Source organism: Amphiura filiformis, chromosome 8 (genome assembly GCF_039555335.1).
Source record: "Amphiura filiformis chromosome 8, Afil_fr2py, whole genome shotgun sequence".
Taxonomy (NCBI): Eukaryota; Metazoa; Echinodermata; class Ophiuroidea; order Amphilepidida; family Amphiuridae; genus Amphiura; species Amphiura filiformis.
In genome coordinates, this window is record NC_092635.1 from 1,822,680 (window position 1) to 1,830,698 (window position 8,019).

Below are 8,019 nucleotides of genomic sequence, written 5' to 3' on the forward strand. Positions count from 1 at the left end.
GGGAATATTATTTAGCGTTGTTTAAATGGTGCGCCATGACACATGATTCCAGCAGAAATATGTTGAGGGAATATAATTTCATACGTGGATCTGAATAAATGATCAATCAGATCGTTGTACACATGTAAACATCCTCTTAAACTTCCCAAATGTCACAGTACTAATCCAATAAATATGGTCAATCATCTAGTACGTACACTAAAATGTTGTCTAGATCATTCATTTTATTGAGACATTAGGGCATTTTAGGCATAGACGACACCTACATTTTAGGAGCTCCGTTTACATACAAAATATCAAACTAAGAATATTTGCTAACCCGGCGTCCTGGTTTTCTAATACAACATTCAAGTCACACTTTAACAGTTGGATTTTGTTCGAAGCTTAGTTTATACCACAGTAGACAGCGACAAGTAACTTTGTATTAGTAAAGTGGATTGTTCTTTCGAAGGCATCAATCAAAGGAAGCTCATTGCTCATATTTCAATCGCTTGTTTACTCCATTGCCTTTCTTGCCTAAAAGGATGGTCTTATCGTCAAATTGGTTAATCCAAAAAAGTTTTAATACAAACCCTTCCATACGCACTTCCATAAGACTGGTGAAGCCATCGCCGCACCGTGGGTTTCAAGTTATCACTAGAATTGTCCTTCCTTTGTAGAACGTAAGGAGTAGCAGAATATGATTTATTTTGAGAGAAATGCCTGAGTCTGGCGACATTCTCGAACTTTTTCCTGACCGCGTCATGTGATCGGAGGAATGATATTCAGTACAAATAACAGGTTTCCGTTTTTTTTCTTTTTGTAGTTTAATTATTCTTATGACCACTCATTGAACTGTGATTTGACACAGAATTTCCCCTTTCAAGGTTCAATTTAGTGGACGTAGCATCAATTTACTTTCAATCACTTGTCATGTTCTTGACTTTACAAGCACCAATTGAACCATTGATTATAATAAGCGGCAAGTTCTACATTATAATGACGAATTATAACTATCAGAGAAAATAGAAATTATCCGTACAATAAATTGAAAGCAAGTCCTTACTTCTTCACAAACTTAAAGAGATCGTTGTTTGCAATGTTCCGTATAAAGTTCATTTGTTGCTTCTCGCCCCCTGCAGCCACAATTTCTGGGATTAGTAAGATTTTGTTTGGAAAAAATATTTGGGGGAAAAAAGAGTTTTTATCAGGTTGATAATCCCTCAGAATGTCACATTTCAAAGAAAAAAATAAAGAACCTCCTCGCGTTTCACGAGAACTCTGGAAAAGACCGAAAACCACTGCAATGTTAATTGTACACCTCCTTCCCTCAATTCATCAATTCATGCAAATCCTACAGATGAGAACCATACAATGATTTTCTGTGGCCTTAACTGCACACCATATAGAATGATGGATGAGTTCAGCAACATATCCTAAATGATAAACATGACGATACAAACACTTTTATACCTATAGGCATGATAGGGAAGTAGTCGTTGCCTGTGGAAGACATAGCTGAAATTGGACAATTCATCTTTAATATGACTACTATTTCATACAAGCCAGGTTTGATTTCTGCTCTAATGAATTCCCGGGAAACCATGTCATCCTTTTAAACCGTCTCATACTAATGATGGTATTGTTCTTCCCATTATGTCTAACCCCTAATGACACATTTTCCATGTTAAAATGGTTAAAGGCACTAACCAACTAATTGAGGGCATCAATTATCATGGACTCGTGCATCAGTATTTGGTTTAAAGCATTAAACGTTTAATTAATGGATAGTATCTTAAATCGCATTACGTTTTGTTACCTGGAGAGATTTGATCATGTCTCACCTCTTTTTTCAACAAAATCGATGGTAATAACTCTTGTAGTGAGGGATCAACATTTAGCCACTAATTTCCTCAGGCAAAACTCACTTCCTGGGAACCAAATACCACACACGGTCATTTTTATGTAACTCATTGACCCATTTGTGTTATATACTGCCTCTAGCTATAATGACATCATTGTGATCTGGTCAACTCATTGACAGATACGAACCTCAGGAGGGAATTCAATTTTTGATCAATACTCTTCAGGTAGTGAAACGTAATGGCAATCTGATTATTCGACATTCACATTATAATACATATCGTCGGCCGCATCACATACTGTCGTATTTGCAAAATACGCATTTCGAGAAAATCGAACTTTATAAGCCTTATAATCTTGATTAAAATATTATTGTCGATTAAAACCAGGTTAACAGTAATGCATATATTCCATATTTTCAATATAATTCACTTATCACTGTCAGAGCATGACTCATTCTGCAAAAAATCAATATTAAATCAAATACGTCACTATGTGAAAAGGACTAATGTCAATTTCGCCGTTCAAATGACAAATATGTCGCGCAAATACGTCAGTATGTGAAACAGTTGCGCAAATACGTCAGTATGTGAAAAGGACAAAACAGCAATTTTGCCGTGAAATGACAGAGTCGCGCAAATACGTTGCGCAAGTACGTCAGTATGTGAAACGGCAAATTCTTCAAATTGCAGATACTGGGCTTGCGCAGTATAGGTGATCGGCAAATACGTCGTTATGTGATGCGGACAATTCAATGTTTTGTAAATACGACATAATTAAATTAATTAATATCTTACTAATTAAGCCACTTTGAGGCATGGTTTTTGGTGAATATATAGATTAGAACATAACAAACTAATATACAAATTTTCTCAAAAATGTTAAAAATGTCGAAAACGTCAGTATGTGATACGGCCAACGATATATAATATTATATAAATTATATAAAATAGCAGATGTCTCATTATCGGCACTGATTGCCGGTGATACGTAATCATGCCAAAAGCTGACTATATTCACAACATACGTAGAGTCTGCAATGTGTACATTTTTTATGTTAAGGCATGTTGAGGCATTAAGCCGGGTCTTCTGTCTTTTTGTTTGTTTACCTGCCTGTCTTTGTAAGTGATCCCCAACATGTGTCTTTCCATGCTGTTTACTGTGCCGTTTGACGCTTCCTGTAAATCAGTTTGTCCATATATAAAAGTAATGTCAAGAAAAGGGTCATAAAAGGAAATCACTTGGATATCTGGCTTTATCCGTTGTATTCCCACTGCCCACCTTGCTGGGCAGAACACAATGTTGGAACAGGGCGAGGAAATCTTGAGTTGTAATTCTGGGACTACCCTATGACTAACTTGCAACTTGCAACTAACTTGCGGGTAAATTTAACGTCAGAGGAGTATGCAAGCTCTGCAGCAGCCATTTTGAGCCCAAGAACAGGTAGGTTTATCGTCAGGTCCAGAAGCGGTGTTGATGTCAAGCTTTATCAGTTGGCAGTTGTTTTCACACCTTGCAATGTTGGAACAGGTCGAGGAGGTCTTGGGTTGTAGTTCTAGGAGTGACTACCATAGGACTACCTTTAGACAGGTGAATTAAGGCGTCTGGGGAGTTGCAAGTTCTGGTGCAGCCATTTTGAGTACGAGGGTTGGTATGTATATCGTCAGATGTTTTTTTATGTTATGAAAACGTTTTATACCATTAATGTACCCTTTATATAACCCGACATTTAAACGTTTTCTGAGAACCTTTTATAACCTTTTGCGCATGATGTCGAAAACGTTCTGTGTGTTTGCTGGGGCCAGAACAGAATGTTGGACCAGGTCGAGGAGGCATTTACCGAGGAGGTTGTTCTGGGACTACCTTGCAGAAACAGGTGAAATAAAGATTCGGGGGAGTTGCAACCATTTGGAGCACGAGTGCTGGTAAGTATATCGTCAGGTTCAGAAGCTGAGGTGATGTCTGGCTTTATCAGCTGTTTTCTCACTTTGCTAGTCTGGAACACAATGTTGGAACAGGTTGGGGACGTCTTGGGTTGTAGTTTTGGGACTATTGTGCAGAATCACTGTTATTTTCAAATTTAATTCGCAATGTCACATGGAGGGTATAATGAAACGAAACCGGGCCACCGCCAACTAACTTGCGGGTAAATTTAACGTCAGGGGAGTATGCAAGCTCTGCAGCAGCCATTTTGAGCCCAAGAACAGGTAGGTTTATCGTCAGGTCCAGAAGCGGTGTTGATGTCAAGCTTTATCAGTTGGCAGTTGTTTTCACACCTTGCAATGTTGGAACAGGTCGAGGAGGTCTTGGGTTGTAGTTCTAGGAGTGACTACCATAGGACTACCTTTAGACAGGTGAATTAAGGCGTCTGGGGAGTTGCAAGTTCTGGTGCTGCCATTTTGAGTACGAGGGTTGGTGTGTATATCGTCAGGTCCAGAAGCCGTGTTGATTTATCATTTGCTTTTCACTTTGCTGGGCTAGAACACAATGTTGGAACATGTCATGGAGGTCTTGGGTTGTAGTTCTAAATAAGGAGTCAACGGAGTTGTCAGCTCTGCAGCAGCCATTTTGAGCACTAGGTCTGGTAGGTATATCTCGCAGGTCCAGAAGCGGTGTTGATGTCTTTTCTCACCTAGTACTTGCTGGGTCCCAGCAAACACAAAGACGTTTTTAAAAGGTTTAAATAAGTTATATTTTGGGTTTTGGTTTAGGTAAAAACGTTTTAACATTAAAATGTCGGGTTATATAAAGGTCATGAAATCGTTTTAAAACGTTTTGTATGAAAACACACTGCAAGAATATTTTAAAATGTTTTCGAAATGTCATTGTAAACTATTTTTGCAAACATTTTTGGCCAAATATTTTGTCAACACTTAAATAACATTATGTTAAAATATTTGCACCCAGCAAACACAGAAATGTTCTTAAAATGTTTTTTACAAAACGTTTTAATAACATTTAAATGTCGGGTTATATAAAGGTCGTGAAAACATTTTGAAAGCGTTATTGTAAATATTTTGGGCAAACATTTTTGGCAAAATATTTTTTCAACCCCAAAATAACATTCTGTACCAAGTTTTCAAAAATGTTTTTGGAATGTTATTAAAACGTTTTTATACCCTTTATATAACCCGACATTTAAATGTTTTCTGTATTTGTGTTTGCTGTGCAGTAAATTACCAACAAATGTTTTTTTATGTTATGAAAACGTTTTATACCATTAATGTACCCTTTATATAACCCGACATTTAAACGTTTTCTGAGAACCTTTTATAACCTTTTGCGAATGATGTCGAAAACGTTCTGTGTTTGCTGGGGCCAGAACAGAATGTTGGACCAGGTCGAGGAGGCATTTACCGAGGAGGTTGTTCTGGGACTACCTTGCAGAAGCAGGTGAAATAAAGATTCGGGGGAGTTGCAACCATTTGGAGCACGAGTGCTGGTAAGTATATCGTCAGGTTCAGAAGCTGAGGTGATGTCTGGCTTTATCAGCTGTTTTCTCACTTTGCTAGTCTGGAACACAATGTTGGAACAGGTTGGGGACGTCTTGGGTTGTAGTTTTGGGACTATTGTGCAGAATCACTGTTATTTTCAAATTTAATTCGCAATGTCACATGGAGGGTATAATGAAACGAAACCGGGCCACCGCCAACTAACTTGCGGGTAAATTTAACGTCAGGGGAGTATGCAAGCTCTGCAGCAGCCATTTTGAGCCCAAGAACAGGTAGGTTTATCGTCAGGTCCAGAAGCGGTGTTGATGTCAAGCTTTATCAGTTGGCAGTTGTTTTCACACCTTGCAATGTTGGAACAGGTCGAGGAGGTCTTGGGTTGTAGTTCTAGGAGTGACTACCATAGGACTACCTTTAGACAGGTGAATTAAGGCGTCTGGGGAGTTGCAAGTTCTGGTGCTGCCATTTTGAGTACGAGGGTTGGTATGTATATCGTCAGGTCCAGAAGCCGTGTTGATTTATCATTTGCTTTTCACTTTGCTGGGCTAGAACACAATGTTGGAACATGTCATGGAGGTCTTGGGTTGTAGTTCTAAATAAGGAGTCAACGGGTTGTCAGCTCTGCAGCAGCCATTTTGAGCACTAGGTCTGGTAGGTATATCTCGCAGGTCCAGAAGCGGTGTTGATGTCTTTTCTCACCTAGTACTTGCTGGGTCCCAGCAAACACAAAGACGTTTTTAAAAGGTTTAAATAAGTTATATTTTGGGTTTTGGTTTAGGTAAAAACGTTTTAACATTAAAATGTCGGGTTATATAAAGGTCATGAAATCGTTTTAAAACGTTTTGTATGAAAACACACTGCAAGAATATTTTTTAAATGTTTTCGAAATGTCATTGTAAACTATTTTTGCAAACATTTTTGGCCAAATATTTTGTCAACACTTAAATAACATTATGTTAAAATATTTGCACCCAGCAAACACAGAAATGTTCTTAAAATGTTTTTTACAAAACATTTTAATAACATTTAAATGTCGGGTTATATAAAGGTCGTGAAAACATTTTGAAAGCGTTATTGTAAATATTTTGGGCAAACATTTTTGGCAAAATATTTTTTCAACCCCAAAATAACATTCTGTACCAAGTTTTCAAAAATGTTTTTGGAATGTTATTAAAACGTTTTTAAACCCTTTATATAACCCGACATTTAAATGTTTTCTGTATTTGTGTTTGCTGTGCAGTAAATTACCAACAAATGTTTTTTTATGTTATGAAAACGTTTTATACCATTAATGTACCTTTTATATAACCCGACATTTAAACGTTTTTTGAGAACCTTTTATAACCTTTTGCGAATGATGTCGAAAACGTTCTGTGTTTGCTGGGGCCAGAACAGAATGTTGGACCAGGTCGAGGAGGCATTTACCGAGGAGGTTGTTCTGGGACTACCTTGCAGAAGCAGGTGAAATAAAGATTCGGGGGAGTTGCAACCATTTGGAGCACGAGTGCTGGTAAGTATATCGTCAGGTTCAGAAGCTGAGATGATGTCTGGCTTTATCAGCTGTTTTCTCACTTTGCTAGTCTGGAACACAATGTTGGAACAGGTTGGGGACGTCTTGGGTTGTAGTTTTGGGACTATTGTGCAGAATCACTGTTATGTTCAAATTTAATTCGCAATGTCACATGGAGAGTATAATGAAACGAAACCGGGCCACCAAGATATAGGATCTTTACTTGTTTTATTTTGGCTATAGTTTTCGGCAAAGTTCTTCAGCGGTCTGCCGATTGGAGCTGTTTATTTATCATGTTTATAGCGGAAACACGGAAGTGGGGTTCTGATTGGATAATTGATTCAGGCTATCGGGCCCTCATTCATCGTTCAAGCTGTGTAGCAAAACGTGTGACCTTGTTTTATACGATTGGCTGAATACTATGAGTATAAGCATGTTCGTTGAGGAAACTGTACAAGGAGTTCAGTTTGTGATGCCAGACGATAAGTGAGAAAAGGCGGTCCCAAGAATTTATTCAATTAAATATTTTCACGATATAAACGTTAATGATTTATAATCTTGCCATGTAAATGCATCAGTTAATACACACACACGTACCATTTACCATTACCATTTACGCAAAAAAGACAACATTGGTAAGTAATACAATTCAAACAAAATCAGTATGTGATTCAATTTTGTAATGCCGCTTTTTTAGAACACGATGTGAACAAACTTTGCAAAATCGTTTATTTTTGAACGTGTCTCTCTAGCTAGGAAACAGGCACTATCCGATGGAAGTTTACAAGATCAAAATACCGTATCATGTTGCAGGAAGTCTTTGCAAATATCCTATACGTAATACCAAGTAACGTCTGCCATTGATTACTGATAATGTGCATTATACTATCTTGAAATCAGAACTTATGTCAAAGTACGGATTGGTACTGAAGAAAAATAAGCTATGAAACAAAACCGATAATCTATCAAGCGCCGCTACAAATCTTTGAATATCCATTTATTTACGGGGAAAATCCATCACGAATGTCTAAAAATACATAATCATGGCTCCGTATTGACTCAAACGCCCGTATCAACTATCATCTACAGAAATATCAGCGGTACCTCAGCTATTGGTTTAAAGTACATGGATCAAAACCTTACATGGATCAAAACCTTACATGGCTCAAAACCTTGCATGGATCAAAACCTTACATGGCTCAAAACATTGCATGGATC